The 17,993-nt window shown below is 42.7% G+C and overlaps 1 long non-coding RNA gene across 2 annotated transcripts in view; it reads right to left on the reverse strand.

Moving 5' to 3' along the window:
- Positions 1-336: 336 nt before the first annotated feature.
- The window catches only part of LOC130668219 (uncharacterized), a 92,234-nt gene continuing 74,577 nt past the window's right edge, over positions 337-17,993 (reverse strand). For both annotated transcript variants that reach the window (XR_008989972.1, XR_008989973.1), the window contains one exon: positions 337-655. This is a non-coding gene — a long non-coding RNA (uncharacterized LOC130668219). The remainder of the gene's footprint in view (positions 656-17,993) is intronic.

A 17,993-nucleotide genomic window follows, 5' to 3' on the forward strand; every position in this document is an offset into this window, starting at 1 on the left:
AGCTCGGCACGGTCTCTCGCGAATAGATTGACCTATTTGCGAGGGATTAATGATGCATATTAATTATTACGACCGGTTGCCGAGAGTTATAAACGCGAGAGTGATACGCATTTATAATAACGCATATCGTAAGGTATCGCGGGTAAACTTTATCGTACTGTGACGGCTAATGGCAGCCTAATATATCCTGGGAGTGTAAGTGTAAGCTGGATTTACTTTGCAAAGAGCAGAGCCAAGCCATGAAAAGTACCACAATAAAACATGTCTCGGGAATTATGTGAACTACGAGTTATTTATTCGAATCATGCGTGATAGCTGAGTGTTACTCACCCGTTTATATCTTTTTTTTATTATCGTAATTCTTGAGCCTCGAATTTTTTCGAATTTATTTTTTCTCGGCCGAGCCCAGGACGAGCGATGCAGTTCCCGATGCATAGACAATAGAAAATAAGTCTGCTCTGTATCTATCGTAGGCGGTTAAGTCCGAGATAACAACTTGGTCCCGCCCGACCTTACCGCCATATCCACCCTCTGTTGTACTGCAGCTCTATGTAATTATCTGTCTATACGTCCTGTAGACTTTATGTACGATACACTCACTCCATACATTATTACCACATGTGTATCAATTCTTCGTTTCGCTCGCTGTTGAACTCTGAAAAAATCCAAACAAATATTTTCTGTAGTGAAATAAATTTTCGGCCCAAGTGTAAATAAAATTTTTTTTATCAAGTACTGAGTCAGTGACAGATTAATTAAATTCCAAGTATATATCTATTTAAATTCTCATTTAAAAACCTGTCAGCACATAAATGCAAGTTGTAAATATTATTTAAAGATAGATAATAAAGTGCAGTAAGAACAAAACCAAGAAATTTATATTTCTTGATGCGGGACTTGAGTAGTGTCGGACATGTCCCCGATGTCGAGTAGCCAAGTAGTCTCATGTCCGAGTTGAGTTCTCTACTCTGGTGTGCAGAGACTAAGGCTGACTCGGACGTGCTCGATCAACGATCAATCGTGAAACGGCCGCGATTATTTCACGTCAGTTTAATTAGCACGCGGCGCCGGTACGCCCGATAAAACTCAACGGAGAAGCAGCTAGTCGGTTATCTCACGGGAATCTGATTTATGGCAAGTGGCTGAATGTACATACATACACATATACTTGTATATATATTACATATGTATATATGTTAACTTATGTGTAGATTTAGTATCCATACCTACGGAGAAAAACAGGCGAGAAAGTATATAAGCATTGCCACTGTTCAAGTCGGACAGCGATTCAGATATACTACGACTACACTCTGCCGTTGTACCTTGAAACTCTTGGCAGGTGAACGCGTGTCCTTTCTTTATGTATCCACATTTATTTATAAATATATATGTGTAAATAATAAACACTTATTGTTATTGTACAGCAGGAAAGAGAAATAAAAAAATTTTTTTAATTTATCGCTGAAGAATAATATTATTGGCGACAGTTATGGACAGATTGTCATATGTGTACGAGCCGAGTGTGTGATGACGGTAATGCACAGTACAGTGGACTGCGAGTATCGGAATGATAGAGGCAGGTGGGCTCGGTCGGTGACCCGTCACCTCGGCGTCAGAGTCTTGAGCTTGGGTTTTTTAAAATATTTATTTTTTATCCGAAATTTTTTTGTTGCTCTCCCGGACAACTACAATGCCCGTATCTTATTTATTGTTATTGTGTTTTCATTTTTGCTGAACATGTTTCACCATCTTTATGATACGATACGTAGACGGATAAAAAAGCGCGTCAATTTAGTCGATGGGTTTTTTTCAGACTGTTATCAAAATCGAGAGGCCATTTGGTTTTACGGATGTTCTTAAACTCCAATAACTTGACAACCTGAGTCACCCGAGTGACATTTTTCAGTGATGAGGCTCACAGAGATGCAGAGTACGCCTTCAGCCTTGATACGGTCATCTTGTTGTGTAAGACTGGACGTGCCATCTGTTGGTCATCTCTTCCACTAGCCGCGGAAGACTCGGCAATCAATGCTCACCTATTCCCACATCAAACTCTACTCCACACTCAACACTCCACTTATATATACTTATGTGTACTTATATATTTATTTAATTTTTTTTCTTATTGGCTATTTTATTACAAGTACATTAAGTAGACTGTTAAGCTGTCAGCGGGAATAAAAACTCTAAAATACCTGTTATATTATATTCATTATAATAATATGATATCTTGCGGGATTATCTTGCAATGTAGATCAAGACGTGGAACAATTTGTCAGTTCCGCATCATTGTTCCCGAGGGGCATGACTGTCGGCACTGTTATGAGTAAATTGCTTTGGCAAACTTTTAATACACTCGATGACAATAATCAAGATCATCCTGAGTATAATAATCATCGTCGTCATCATCATCATCAACACAACCGTTACATATTTATACGAAAAATAAATGGATACAAGTACATGTACATGTATACATAAATATGAGTATTTAATTTTGTATTCATAAAAATGAAATATATGTGGTATATAAAGTATGTAGGGATTTAATTGTAAAACGCAAAAATGTTAAGTTATGATGTAAGATGGGACGGAGGCTAGTAGAGAATGAAGAAGGAGTTGAATTATTTGTTAAGTATCCTTGGACTGAGACATCAAAGCTCATCAGGAGTATTCACAAGGAGGCATGTTGTGTGTATTATATGTGTGTATAGTTGGCAGCCCACGGGCGGCTGAATGGGCTACTACTGCGTGGATACTCGCGGAGAGACCGAGGCAATTTGTCGGGTGCGGGCGGACGAGGCGATGCGTATCTTACGCGTCCTGCTACTGCGGCCTACATAATGCTTTCTCATCCCTCATCCCAGCACCACCAGCACCAGCAAATGCTGTGAGCTGAAGGTGCTCAGAGACACAGTTTGCTGTATATATATGTAATATATTGTACAGAGACTAATATATACTGTACTGTCGCGTGGGTATGTATTTTAGTGAGCCGAGTTGACTCAGCGCAATGATTTTTTACCGTCGGTCGTTATTTTGTCGAGCTGGACGTGTTTTTCTTTTGTGTATATGTATAAATATATCTGCGTGTGCTGAGATACATGACGAGAGAGATAAAAAATAAATAATCGGGGAGTGTAAGTCGTTAATTGTCGGGAATCGGTATTTCGAATCGAAAAATATAATGAAAATAAATAATAAAGAATATGAGGCTGGTGTCGTGAAAAAAATGTCGTCGATTTGAATGTTAACGTGCGAGTGAGGACGTAACAAGTTGTCCGGGCCACATATCCATTATTTACAATCCATCGGATTCATTTGGTAATCCCGTGATGCTGAGCCATTCACCCGAGTCTTCTTTCTCTTTCTCTCTCTCTGCCTCTTTCTCTTGGATTTTTTTATCGCTGATATGGTTATGTACGTTTGAGGAAATTGAGAGATGCATTTGTATGCGTAAATATATGTATTATATATATACATATATTTATTGAGACAGAAGGAATGGCAGAGGCAGGAGAAAGGGAAAGATAAAAGCGGAATATGATTATATATTTGTTAGTAATAAGAAATGTAAAAGAGTGCGATGGGGGAGGGGGTGACCGCGAGTCTTGTCAAACGCGAGCGCGGGGAGTGGAGATATATACAATAAAGATGGCAATATAGGAGTCATAATGTAGTTATGTGCGCATTTGGTCACCAGAGTAGCGTCTACTCTCCTTGAGAAATAGAGGGAATAAGATAAATAAAAGAGGACACAACTGGCAAGGAGGATGCACTGTCTTGCAGCAGCATTCCGGCGATCCTCTTTCATACAATATGTGTGTGTACAGGCCGGAGAGGAGGAGGAGGAGGTAAAGGAAGAACGTCCCCTGCCCGTCAGCCTCTCACTCACGCTCCAGGACTCAAGACAAGCCCTTACTAATGGAGAAAATAAATTTCGGATTAAATCGTAGCTCGGCTACTTTATAAGGCAGCACTGCGTCGGTTAACGTGAGCTAAGGTGTGCACACACGTGACGCCATCATGAACTCTCTCTGACATGTCGTTTGTTAAATATTTACTGTATTTTCCTTTCTTTATCTTTTATTTATATTTATTATTCAAATTTATTTTTAAAGTAAACGAAATCAATGCAATCTGGATCTGTAATTTGTATTCAAGTTCTCGTTGACTCGGATTATTTTTGGTACTTTGTATAGATAGAGTCTGCTCTTATATAAGAGCCTAACAGATATAATGAGTTAAATTTAACTAAATTATATTTTTTTTGGCTTGAATGGGTTTTTAAAAAAAATTTAACGAGAGAATTCTTTCAGAGGATGGATTTATTTTAGTGTTGGATTTGTTGTTTATTGGTAATATAGATTGCCTGTATCTTCCTGTTGGTCATACATTAGGCGAGCTGATATGGAGGACTCGGGATTGCGGGGTGGACAGAAGATAGAGATAGAGGGAGGAGTTGTCAGAGAGAAGGAAGAATGACTGAAGAAGAAACGACTGTAATAACGAGGGAGATAGCTAATGAAGGTGGAGATGACCGGTTGTCTGTGTGAAATGGATATGCGCGAATGGATGAGTGAGTGTGTGAGAGACTGCCGGAGAAAATGAGAAAGAGAGGAGGAGTGAGAGTCGGACGGGTCAGAAAAGGAATAGCCAAGGGGTGGTGGCTGTCTCTGCCTTCCTCTGATGGTATCCCTCTATATCTATATATCTGTATATGATATGTACTCGAGAAGAAGAGGCAGAAGGCAGAAGAAAAAGGTGAAGGAGGAAGAGGAAGAGGCGGAGGTACTGGGCATCAGGATCACGGGGATCAAGGGGAGAAGAGAGACGCACGCTGTGCTGTCCTCCATAAATCTATCAGCCTCGGTTGTATAAATACGACTCAATGAGGCGACCGTGAATCACCCTGACGTGCTTCATAAGTCCCGGGAGTTTATTAAACCGGCGGGCATTTCTCATGTCGGGGATAAGATCAATACGGCCGCGAGCAGCCACGCTCATCGTTTTAACCTCCTCGCTCCCCGAGCAGACACAAATAATAAGGTAAATAATAGAAAATAATCGAAGGATATCACGTAAGTCCTCTTCTTCTTCTTCGTCTTTTTCTCCTGCCGCTTCATCCTCTTGATATTTTTCAACTGACTATATCTGAGTTGGGTATATTTTATATTTTCCGATACAGACAAGTGTGCCATCATGACAAGGCAGTGAGTTAGTGGAGTAGGTTAGCTGTGATATTATTCGACTGCTGTAGAATCGCCGGCGTGATCTTAAAGCTGTTACGTGCGTACACGCGGTTATGCTATCGATCGGGTATTTGAGAGACCGATTGTTTCGCGTGATACACGCAGACAGTTCAATTAAACTGGCATTCTCCTTGGTGGCGATTAACACAGCCACCAATTAGAGACTAATAAATTGCAGTGTTAGTAACAGCCCTTCAGCACGCGGGGGTTAAGCTGCCCTTGACTCAAGCCGGAGCGTATAATATTCAGAGAATAGCTAACAGAGTTTGTTTTATTTACCGAATTATATTATTTTAATTCTCCCCGCAATGTCGGGTCATTTGAGATGCACAAAGGTACAGAAAATATAAAACCGTGGACCGGGGAGAGTGGGTGGGTGGGTGGGTGGTTGCAGTGAATAACACACAGGTATATACAGTTGTTTCAGCCCGATTATCTACTCGGCAGCATCGGCAAAGTTGTGATTTAGTATTTTCCACGCCGTTAATTTATTGCCAAGCCTACCACGTTACGGTTAAACATAGTTCATTACCGCGGGCTGTAATTAAAGCTTATAATAACGAGTCGTAACCCTCGAGGCCTCTGGTCTTGTAAATCTTGCGGCCGACAACCCTATACCTACTCCTCATCGTGCTCGCCAATCCGGCTTTGCTCGCCCTACTTTAAGATGTATATATATATCTATATATGTAATACATGAACGTGAATAAGATGATGAAGAGAATAAGAATAAGAACAAGAACAAAAACAAGTTAAAGATGGGAGTAGGATCAGCAGACGAGAGAACATTTTGAGATGATGCTCCCAGAGTTATCTTCCAGTCGTCGTTTCACTTGATTCTGACCTTCCCATTTATTCCCATTCACTTCTCATCGTTGTTATTTATTATTATCATCAACTTTTTAACTTTATATATCTTTTATCTTGCAATCGATTATTGAGATTCGCTACTTATACGTTTATCCCAGTCGGCACAGAGTCTATCAGGATAATAATCCATATACTATCCATATAGGTATGCATTTAAGTACATGTGTTACAGCATGATATCGCTGGTGAAGTGAGGAGAGGGTAGATTTGATTCCGCGAGCGGGGGGAGAAGTAGACGCGGAGGTTGAATGCTTCTTCTAGGAGCTCGCCGCGCGATTTATGGAGCCAAGTGACGGGAGGTGTTTATTGTGCAGCATCTGTTAGGTTACTCTGCTGGGCTTAGCTGTTCATCTCCTCTCACTCACTCACTCACTCCTCACTGAGAACGGCAGCGGGAGCAGCAGCATCAGCAGCAGCAACAGCACCAGCACTCTATAGTCATACCCAGACTGCCAAGGTTTCTCACTTTATCTTGCCTCTTCGCGTCTTAACATTTCCTCTTTTTCATGTTTTTATTATTCGTCTCTGTTTGCTCGTTCGCAGGTTCACGCCAGTCTGCCATCATACACACAACAGACACACTCAATTTATGGTTTCGAATTAAACAAAGGAAAGGAAGTCATTTTGACGTTTATAAAGACCGAGTAAATTTAATACTCCCCTCCGAAATGTCACTCTTTTTATTCCTTTCCGATCAATTTATACAGGGATGTATAAATAAATAAATACGACATGTAGAAACTGAAATTGATATAATTAACCTCGACAAAGAATTTTAAAATAAACGATAGGAAAATAAAATGAAAGGTTGTTAATAAAAATTATAAAGTGAAGTAGAGAGTAAACAGTGGGGTGGCCGGTATAGAAAAAGATTGTCGGGACTATACTACACGTTGAGTTTTAGCTTGCTTATATGACTGTTCTTTGCAGACTCAAGGGTACACAGAGACGACAGGAGACGGCAACTACGAATACGACGAGTACGGTACGCGGAGAAGCGTGTCATATGCGACGCGTCAAGTACAGGCAGTGTGACGTCAGCGACAGCCAACAAAGAGCCGCTCGCGAGAACCACCAAGAGGGAAGGAACGAGGAAAAGAGGGCCCAGCAAGACCTAGGTGGATAAAGGAGAGAGAAGTGCAAGAGTATGAACGGCCAAGCGCTTGAGTGCTGGCTGTTGCCGGTGCTAGTGGTGGCTAGTGCGGTAAGAGACACAGGGGTAAGAGGTATATATACTGAGCATACCAGTAGATGACGGCGCTAGGGAGAGATGTAAAGGAACCAGAGGGTAGGAAGCAGTTTGTGAACGAGCGAGCTTTCCTGGAAATATATATATATATTATATGTATATCAATATATAGAGCTGGCGAGGGAGGGAAAGAGAGAGAAAGAGAGCGAGACGTCACTCACTTGCTCCGTGTCACTTACACAAACAGACGTACATCACGGGCAGGCAGCCAGCTAGCTACGTGTTCCCTTTTATGTTCCCACACACGCGTTCGCATAAACCTGTCAGTCTTGTGTCACGTGCAGAGCAGTCATTCAATGTCGCTCGCAGAGTGTACCGGTTGCAGTCATAGCATACCCGTGAAGGAGTCGTCGTGCAACAGCCAAAGAGCCAAGGACTTGTATGTACGTTTGTAAATGCCACCGTCATTGCTTGCTCGATGGACAATTTTGGACAACTCTCAGTGTACACGTAATTGATAGTGCCAAGACTTACTAGGTTGCTAGCATGAATACAAACTGATATTTAAGAAAAGAAAAGGAAGGATTGAAAAGACGTAATATTAGAGAAAAAAATAACAAAAATATGTACATGTGTATTTACGCATGTGAAAACGTTGAGAGTAAAATTTAGTTCTCGCGAGTATGTGGACTTGTAAGGATGAGGAGAAATATTCACCCGAAGGTTTTATGAGATATGAAAATGAGGACGGCTGTAATAAAAATGATGTAGAGGGCTCCTCAGAGTCGTTCCTGAAGGCGCCACGAGTCACTCGTCAGGTTTATGCGGAGACGTCCATCATCTGTGGCATGACGGGCTTCATTGCCTCCTGGCGGTAAGCCGCTCCGATTCCACGCTTCTCCAATTTAACGTCCATCTCCGTCTTACACTCATTCGCGGTATGTTGTACATCATAACCGAGCCTGCAGAAGTGGTTTCACTCATCTTCTCCTCGCTTTCGTCTTGTACTTGCTATATATATCTATATAGATCCACACTAAACCCGCCGTCGCATTTACTCTCACAGGATATTTCCTCTCGAGCTGTCCATCCAACCGTACCGAATCTTTATACGGTGCGCTGAGGAATGACGGGAACGCGGTCAGACGAAACACGCCAAAGAATAACTTTTGCAACAGCCTCTTGTACATTCTTACACTTTTATTCCGCGAGCTATCCTCCCCCACCCACCTCATTTTTATTCTGGCCGCGGGAAAATGATCTACTGAGCGTCCTCCGCAGCCTCGCGGTTTTTACGCCGAGAGCTAAATAACATACGTTATTAGCCACGATGACGAGTGATACGTAGCAATTTTATTCGTTGATGCACACATCGCATCGTCGCATTTTACAAGTCTAACAAAACGCGATATCACGTTGCAACAAGTTTTCCTCATACAAGTTCAAACTTTATATATATAGATACATGGATATTTATAAATATAGTGAGTAAGCGAATGAGCGACACAATTATACAGCTCTCTCCTCGATTATTGTGAGTGCATCCAAGCGAAACAAGACCCGAGCTGGAATCAACGACTTGTGCAATCGATTGTTAATCAATCGTCGCAGTCGCTGTTGTTATTATTTACTGTATCGCCCAAGCGCGTTCCTTCTCTCAGCTTTATTAGCGAGATAAATTTTACGAAATATTGATTTATGTCTCAACGACCGACATATATTGTTAATTTATATATAAATATATATATGTAATATCTTGATATGTGTGCGCGTAAGTGTGTATGCGTGTGTGTGTAAGAAGGGTACGGATATATATTAGTTGAAGGCGTCGGACATAACGTCTTTCTATAATAAGTGGAGGAGGACATATATTATAACATATATGAGCAACATGTCCTCGGCAGCGTCTGAAATCGACCTCAATAACCGTTGCTCGATTAATAATCGTTTTGTTGAACGAATCAAAGACATTCTTCCCTCGATATAACCTGCATATATATGCTGCCTCGCCATTTATTATATTTACGTTGGGATTATTTTTTTTTTGCGAGCACATTACAGCAAAATGTCGTTGCTATAGATCTGGTCAAGCGCATATATGTGTAGATTGAAATAAATATATATATGTGATGGGTGGTTTAATCCAAGTAGAGTGGCGTTTATTCCAAGCAAGTCAACGCGTCAGGGTGACCGGTTGACGGACAGCCAAGTCACTGACCCGCGGCGATACTCTCTCGTTCCTCTCCTTCACGCGCACAGCAGCACACTAATGCTTTATTTAATATATATATATATATACTCAGTGCGCTCCGCAGTTGTACGGTCAACGTCGAGGCGAGATCGCGTCTCGACGTCCAGACTCGCCGATTAAGTCGCCAACTTGCCGGCGCTTATCTCTTCCTGCGACCAGGAAAAAAAGACTGACGCAGAGAGCACACACCAGATCATGATAATAATAAGTATGAATGTATATATATATATATTCCAATTCGTTTGGATTGTGACACTTTAATGACGGGTCTCAATTATAGTCACGCTGAAGAGTATGTTGTGTACAATGAGTTGCAAAGAAATCAGTTGACACGGCTAAATAAAAACTCAGAGAAGACATTCTCTGGAAGATTAAAAATATTTAGATTGGAGTGTCAATCTCGGCTTACGGTGAGACGTTAACGGGCTGGCATATAGACAACTCGGAAATAAGTAATAAGATGATAACGTTGATGGGTTGACGTTACAGTCGCAATTAGAAGAGACGGCGGCCCAAAATAATAATCCAGCTCGCTGGCGGCGGTGGATATTATGTATGCTTCAGCGACGAGAGTACGTCGAGGTCATCATCATCATCAACCGAGTCTTGACACACTTATAGCGACTCATCCTGTCGTCAGCTCCTATCACTTATACGTGAAGCAAGAATTATGACAAGTGTACGCCGACTGTAGAGAGTTATATGTCTGTGACATGTTTTATTCGCTCGCTCTTTTTAGGCATGTGTGTATGTGTGAGGATATAAAAGTGTCGTGTGCGCGGGCGGCGTATCTGAAACAGCGTTTGAAGGCACACAGCAGCTCTAGAGTGTGCGGCGCCTCGCGCGCTCAGGATGAACAACTTCTCTGAGAGTAAAGTGAACAGACTGTCGACGGTGAAGGAGGAGCTAGAGGAGCGAGTTAAACTTGTAAGAGACAGGTGACAGTCTGAAAGACGACAGTTCGATGTGGTCACTTGTCTCTCGGTGAAGCGAAATAAAATGTTTCCTCGCGGGAGAAGACCCGTCTCCGAGAAACAGTTGTTGTATATACAGCTGATATAAACCAGAGTGTAAAGGATAGACGGGAAGAGTGGGTGCTGTGGAGGTGGAAGAAGAGAATGATGAGAAAGAGGAGAAGAAGAAGAGGCTGCAAGACTTACGTTAGTTTTTTCCCTCTTCGATTCTCCCTTACGTCGCTCACCAGAGATACGACGGCGTGCAGTCGGTACATGTACGTTTGCTCTCCTCCTTTAACTCTTTCCATCTCCCGTTTCCCCTTTCTTTATTGTACACGTATCTACTGCTCAGTTGTTGAGCCTTGCTCTACACTCGGTATATTTACCGCCTCGTGTCGCAGAGTGGATCTTGTTTGTATCACACCGCTACTCTCGGTCCCGCGGCTGCTGTTGCTGTTTCCACTGCTGGCTGGGTTCGCCCTCCAAAACTGTCTCACACGAACGATTTATGTTTCCTCCGCAAGCGGATTGATCCCTCTTTGTTGTTGGGGGATACGTGTGAAGAAGTGTAGATGTGCCGTCACATCTTTCAACTCTTGGCATTCTTATTTTTATTTTATTTATTTATATTTATTTGTTACTGACGATATAATTCTTTTCCACCCTTTAAAGCTAATATTTTTTTTATGTTTATTTATTTAGAGGTATTTATTTATTCACTAATATTCATTGTTATGTAGATGAATTTGACCTGTTGGCAGGCACTTTTTCACGACGAATTATCGTGCGTCATGAATCCAAGTGGTGGTAAAAGTGCTGGCGGTGGTGGATAAGGAGGCAGCGAGGTCTCGTCGCGCAAGAGGTCTCTAGTAAAAGAGTGATTTATATATTACTGCTTGGCATCCCGCGGGGGCTCTCTCGTCGCAGCTCAAAATACTCTCCGTCTCTCAACTCGCCGTCGACTGTTTTTCCGAGTAGAATCGCCCTAATTTATGTTTCCTTTCAAGTTGGATCGATCCCCCAGTCGCCGACGTCGTCGGTCTATCAAGACAGACTGGCAGCAGATCTCGAAAATATAACAGATACACTCCAACGACAACTACCTATACTACAACAGTATGCATGCATATGTATATATAACTCAAGCTACAAGACTATAGTTGACACTCGTCTCTCAGATGTTTGTTTCAATTCATCACGTCATTCTGAGTATTATTTCTCGCGCTTAAAGTGTGTCGTCGAGTGGCCTGGAGATTGCTGCTTTGAATATATCGCGAATATCCTCGGCATCTGCCACTGTAAATACTCTACTACTCTCGAATGCTCTCCACATCAACAGAAACGTTGAGAGAAAGAACGAGTATGTAAAAATAACGGCTCGTTTGTCGTTTAGCTTGACATAACTTACTCCATCACAGCGGGCGCCACACGAGAAATCGCTCTTTACTCTTACGAGATCGTGAGGTTGTCCACGAGCGTGCACCAATATATCCATATCTGTGTATACATTTATACATACATATGCATAAAAGGGCTTTCTTTTAATTTGAGTCACGCGAAAGAAGCACTTGGATTCAGCAGCAGCAGCAGCAGCAGCAGCAGTGAGTTTGCATCTGTCTTTTGTTATTTCCTCTAATGCAGGAGTAAAACTGTCCTTGTTTAATTCCCCTGGATGTTATTTGTGTTGTTCTCTATTCCAGTTGGGCCCCGACGTCGACCGCGAGCGCATTTGTAAATGCGGCACGTTCCGCTTTTAAACCTATCTGCATGACACGCAGACCAGCCAGCCTGCACTTTCGAGTTACGATCTCAAGCACGGGGTTTCGATAAATGCTAAACGCAAACACGTGAGCTTTCTTGTCGGAGAGTACACTTTATTGTCTTATGCCAAGACACTAAACAACCGCAATCGTTTCTCGCGCTTGTCTCTTTACTTTTTTTATTATATTTTTTTCTCATTCTTATTCCGCTGGTTTATATTCTCTGAGACTGGCTCAGTCTCACAGGCGGAACCCAGAGCGATACTTGTCTCTTTCATGTGACTTTTTTTTACCCATTCGTCTCTCTTAACCTACGTCGATAACTTTGAGACAGTTCCGAGCACTTTGAGTGCGATCGTGTGTACACTTGAAGTGTAAAACACGCTCGGGCAACAACTATTGCACATACGAGCTCTGCTCACACTAAATTGTATCACCCTGCGTGGGATGTACACTTAGGTCTAAAGAAAGAATTAAAAAATGAATAAAATAAGTGAGTAAGTAAGTAAGTAAGTAAGTATATAAATACATATATTAAGTTTAAGTTAGAGAGTAATAATATGAAAGCGGCAGAGGGATTAGCCGTTGTGTTGCAGGCATCCTCGGTCTCGAGACTCGCAGTTTGTCAGTCGCAGTCGTTTATTTACGATTTCATGACAACGACAGAATTATTATCGAGCTGCGTCATAAATGTCAGATTGCACACACGGAGATGAGCGAGACGCGAGAAAGAAAGTGAATATGTAGCGAGGTGGTGAGAGACCAAGTGCCGCTCAAAGAAAAGGAGAAACGAGGACGGGAATACAGTCGCCGAGCTGAGTGGCAATAACTGTCCGAGAAGCCTTAAAGTCCCCTCAACTCATCTGTAAATATCACAAGTAATATAAACGCGCGGTGGTAAATCAATCGTTACTCTCGTCTTGTCGCAGAGTAGGATCTTAGCTCGTCTCTTAGCCAGCCTCTGATCTAATTTTCTCAGCATCTTGAGTTGTGATGTACAGCTTTATAGAATATATCTCACGATAATTCCGTCTCTTCCATGTCTTTATATTTATTGTAATTTATAACATACATATTGTATGTATAAATAAATAGCGTGTAGCTGTTGGGCGCTAGTGTGATGTAATTAAAAAGTTGTGGGAATAAATTTAGTAGTTGAGAGATATTGGAGTAGCTTCAGGACGATAACAATACTCGGTTTGCGAAACACGTCTCAGGATTGAGTCCGGCACCTTGCTGGCCGCACAATCCCCACGGGTGACCAGCCGTTACTTCCCCATCAACAACAATCTCCAACGGTGTACTCTGTTATTCCGTTAGTGTCTTAACGGAAGCGGCGACGGTGGCAGCCGCATAATGCTGGCACCTAGCTCTCCTCAGTCTCCTGTACTCTTCGTTCCTCTATATACCGATACACGTCGTCCACCACCGTCCGGTTACTATCACGACTACAAGGACGAGGACTAGGACGAGGGACGTGCCAACGTGCCCGCGTGGACTCTCTTGCCAGCGTCCACTCTCGCCAGTAATTAAACAGCCACGAACCGAGAAAATTGAATCAGTCCAAGAGACAAGGGAGCGTCGACGCAGGGTGACGGCCAACTAGCCACAACTATGGCGTCTATACTCTGATGTAGTTGTAGTGAGGGCCATCGAGACCCAACAGCTTCTATATATACTAAAGCTTCTATATATACATATGCATATATATACTGCTGAGCGACAGAGTGTTGGTCAGCAGCATAAGGAGTAAAAGGGGATGAGATGCAGTGGGTGAGTAGGGTTCTGGCCCATACCACATCACATCGCCGTTGTTATATACTATCGTCGTCCGAACGACCAAGGACTTTCGACTAGCTGAGAGACCATGTCGTTCTTGTGCACGACAGAGTACATTAACTTGCTCTCTCCTAAGTGCTAAGTTTTCCCCAAGATTATATGTTTTAAATTCACATCTACGTAGATCTGTCTGTCTGTCTGTCTATCTGTTTGTTTATATATTTACCTAACGTGCATCACATACGCACCTAACCAGTGCTTGGATGTTTGCGGTGAGATTGAGACGCGTGAAGCTCCATGATGGATTGTTATTGATGGTTTATTAGGTGTGTAGTCCGAGTAGGGGCGCGATGAAAGCCCACGTTGGATCAAGAACCATACGTACTACTGCAAGATAAAATTGAAGTGACGAGGGTCATACCACACTCTTAGCACCAAGAGCTGAATTTCCGAGGAGATATTATCCTCAAGATAAAAATCCAAGAGATCCGCTGGGATTTTTCATGTTTTTTTTTTTTTTTTTATTTATTTATGTTTTTCTTGTTCGTACCAATGAAACTGACCCATTGTATTTAATTGGGTATACTTGATTCAACGTATATATATATATGATACTCTGGATCATTATTTTTTTGTTGGCGTTCTGTAGTTTTCCTAGCAATGTCGTAATTGCGTGTTTGAATGTACCTGAGCTAATGCTTTACGAAATGGGCAAGCCGTTTGTGAAATTGTGCAAAGAAAGATCGAGGTTAATTTCCGGAATACAAGGGTGAACGAGCAGCGGATCGACTTTTCGCTCGCTCTTTTACGAGCAGTTCTCTCACCCCCCTCCCATTATATACTATACTATCCTACAACTACCAGAAGCAGCAGTAGTACGCTCCCTACCCTCCGCGCCGCTCGGCATTTCTAAGGGATTCATCGAAGGCACCCTTCGTTACGGCCACGGGGGTTCTAATGAAAATATAACAGTTCCTATGCCGCGGAGTTCGTCTAGCAGCCTTCTGGCGCATCAACCTGACACATAAACTCTTATTATGCTATACGTTACCGAGCTGGGGCGCTAATGGAGCCACAAGTCAGCCCAGGCATCGTACAACGAGAACTTCACTACTGCTACTACCATTGCTTCTACTGCTTCTGCTGATGCTGCTGCTGCATTCACCGCCACGTCTACTTATTTTATATTTAACCGTCATAAAGAAGAAGCTACTTACCGGACGGCGAAAATATTTAATAATAAATTTAATAGCAGCGCTCTCGCCGGCAGTATCACAAGACATGCACCACCTATCCACGGATATACCGCACTGCTGAGTGCTGGTGAACACGTTAGCCTTGAAGCTGCTTCTCAGCCAATCTGACCGTCGCGGGATCAATTCACACAACATCCGTGTACATATCTACCTCTATATATCGTATATATTTATAATTTCACGATTATTGACGATGTCAGTGAGAATTATTGCAACACGCGTGAATTGAAAATTATTGGAATGAGTGAATGATGAATTTAAACAAAGCCAATAACAACATCACCGCTCTACCCGTAGATAATGGATATATTATTATTATAATTATTATTATTGTAGATGGAGTACAATGTAATAATAATAGGTGTAATGTGCGTGTGGGTGTATCAGTGTGAGTGATATAAGAGGAATGAATCGATTGCCCAGACAACGTCGAACGTGAAAAGCAAATCGATATGGCGCAAACGTATATTCATAAATTTGGTCGTCGAGCCACGGGCTGTGTGTATACGGCTGTATGAAAATTACAAAGCTATTAATTATGAGGTACAATAAATTAAGCAGCCGAGGCCATTATAGAGCGCGAGCCCCGGTGAATTGTTGGTAAACTTGGTCCAAGTACGCAACACGCCGGAGCTCGGTCCAACGCGCGGCTCACCAGCCATATAATAATGGTTGGTTAGAATGCTAATATATGTCCGGACGACGCTGGCACCGGGGGACCTTGCATCATCGGAGGACCCAACTGGGCACTCGGCTGTTCCTGGCCGGACACCGCATAATCTACACCCGAGACGTTATTACTCCCTGAGACACTAAAACCCCCTTATTTGGTTGCTACTCTCACGGCCGACCTAGCCTCTGCGAGTAAGACCAAGTCTACCCTATTCTGCTCTACTCTCCACTAACGTACGACCTTACCACCAAGACAATAACTGTACACACACCACCCGGCGACCAGTAGCACTCTGCTCCTCAGACCACTGAATTCTCAAATCCTCGTGGGACTAATTGCCAAGGTCGATGAGTGCCCAAACTTTCTCATTCGCCGGCTATATATACATTATATATTATACTTTCCCACTAAATCAAGTCCGTCTCGCTCAGCAATATCATCGCCACCAATAACCACTACCGACTTGTACCGACCACTTCTGCGACTGCACGTCTTGCTGTTTATATTTGTTCCATCAGTCATAAATATAAAAGTATCCTGTGTATACATACATATTTATTGGTTGTATAAAAGTTTTTGAGGATGTATAGAGCAGTGGGTTACATGATTTACAGTGATAAACTCTTGTAAGTGTGTGACAGAAAGATTGGTTTACTTCTCAACAGTGACTGTGTGCTGATGGCAGTAGCGGAATTACATTTGTTGTTGCGTGCTAGGTTTAGATGGTACCGAGCATACCGGCTTTACACGGAGGACGACAGGACGCATAATATAACGGACGTGCATAAATCCACGTGCCAGTCAACAATGTGCATAAATACTGGCCCCTTGTAACGTGGTCTCTGTGGATATGGGCGGCAGGAGGACGGGTGGCGGTTGACTGCTAGGTACCGTCCGCTTATATGGAGTACCAGTAGACGACACTCATCGCGCGGGGAAGGATGAAAGCTATACATACATATATATATATATATGTATATAGAGAGAGAGAGAGAGAGAAAGCAATAGCGTTGGATGTTTCAAGGGTTAGGCCGCGCCACCCACCCCATCACCAGACTAGACTACTCGTACAACAACTATGCGGTGTCGCAGTTCCTCACTCTGGCAAGACAGCTTGCGGTTATGCTCATTCGAGGTCGACGACTGTAGGGCTGTTTTGGGCCACAACTACGTTGGAATCTCACGAATTTCATTTTAACCATCTGTAATGAAATTACGTCTCGCAAAAATAGCCATAACCCGTTCGAGATATCCAGAACTGAAGCGTGTGACGATAATGGGAGTAACGTTTTCAGATGGGGCAACTATATTGCTAGATACATAAATATAAATATATATATATACGTGTATGTGTATGGGTGTGTGTTGGTATCCAACTAGGACTTTCCAAGGGGACAATAACGATAACGACAGGGGCGTAACGAGAAAAGGACATTCTAGGAGGCATTGTCTCGGGAGACCGGCGGCTCCGTAAATACACAGATATACGTTTCAATCTCCGGCGTAATCCCGGATGGGCGACGGTATTAGAAAAGTTTGTTTGGCTCTACATCACCGCACGCTTCCTTAGCGAGCTTACTAGCTGCTAGCTACTCTCTTTTATATTTTTCTTTTCTCGTTCTCAAGAACACTGATATAGTCTTCGATCTCTCTGTGATTCCCATTCGCGACTTTCAGCGGCAGTACTAGCAGCGACGTCGGGTAACTGGAAAGTACCCGCCAGCAGCATTCAACTAGCTGTGATTACTACCGGCTGGGAAACAGAAAGTACGATCTTGCTGGTGTGTTAACTCTCTTTCTCCTCTGGCATCTCGATATTTTTGGTCCGAGAAACAACGCAAAGGCAAGAAGCTAAGAGACACTGGGGACCTCGGGCTCCTACTGCTCCTGCTCATGCTACCCATCGTACTATTCCACAGCCCGAGGTCAGTACTGGATCCAATTCCTTTGTCCTCAGTGCTCTGTTGCCACCACTACTTATTCTGTTACTGTATAAGTACACAAACC

This window comes from Microplitis mediator, chromosome 5 (genome assembly GCF_029852145.1).
Source record: "Microplitis mediator isolate UGA2020A chromosome 5, iyMicMedi2.1, whole genome shotgun sequence".
Lineage (NCBI taxonomy): Eukaryota > Metazoa > Arthropoda > Insecta > Hymenoptera > Braconidae > Microplitis > Microplitis mediator.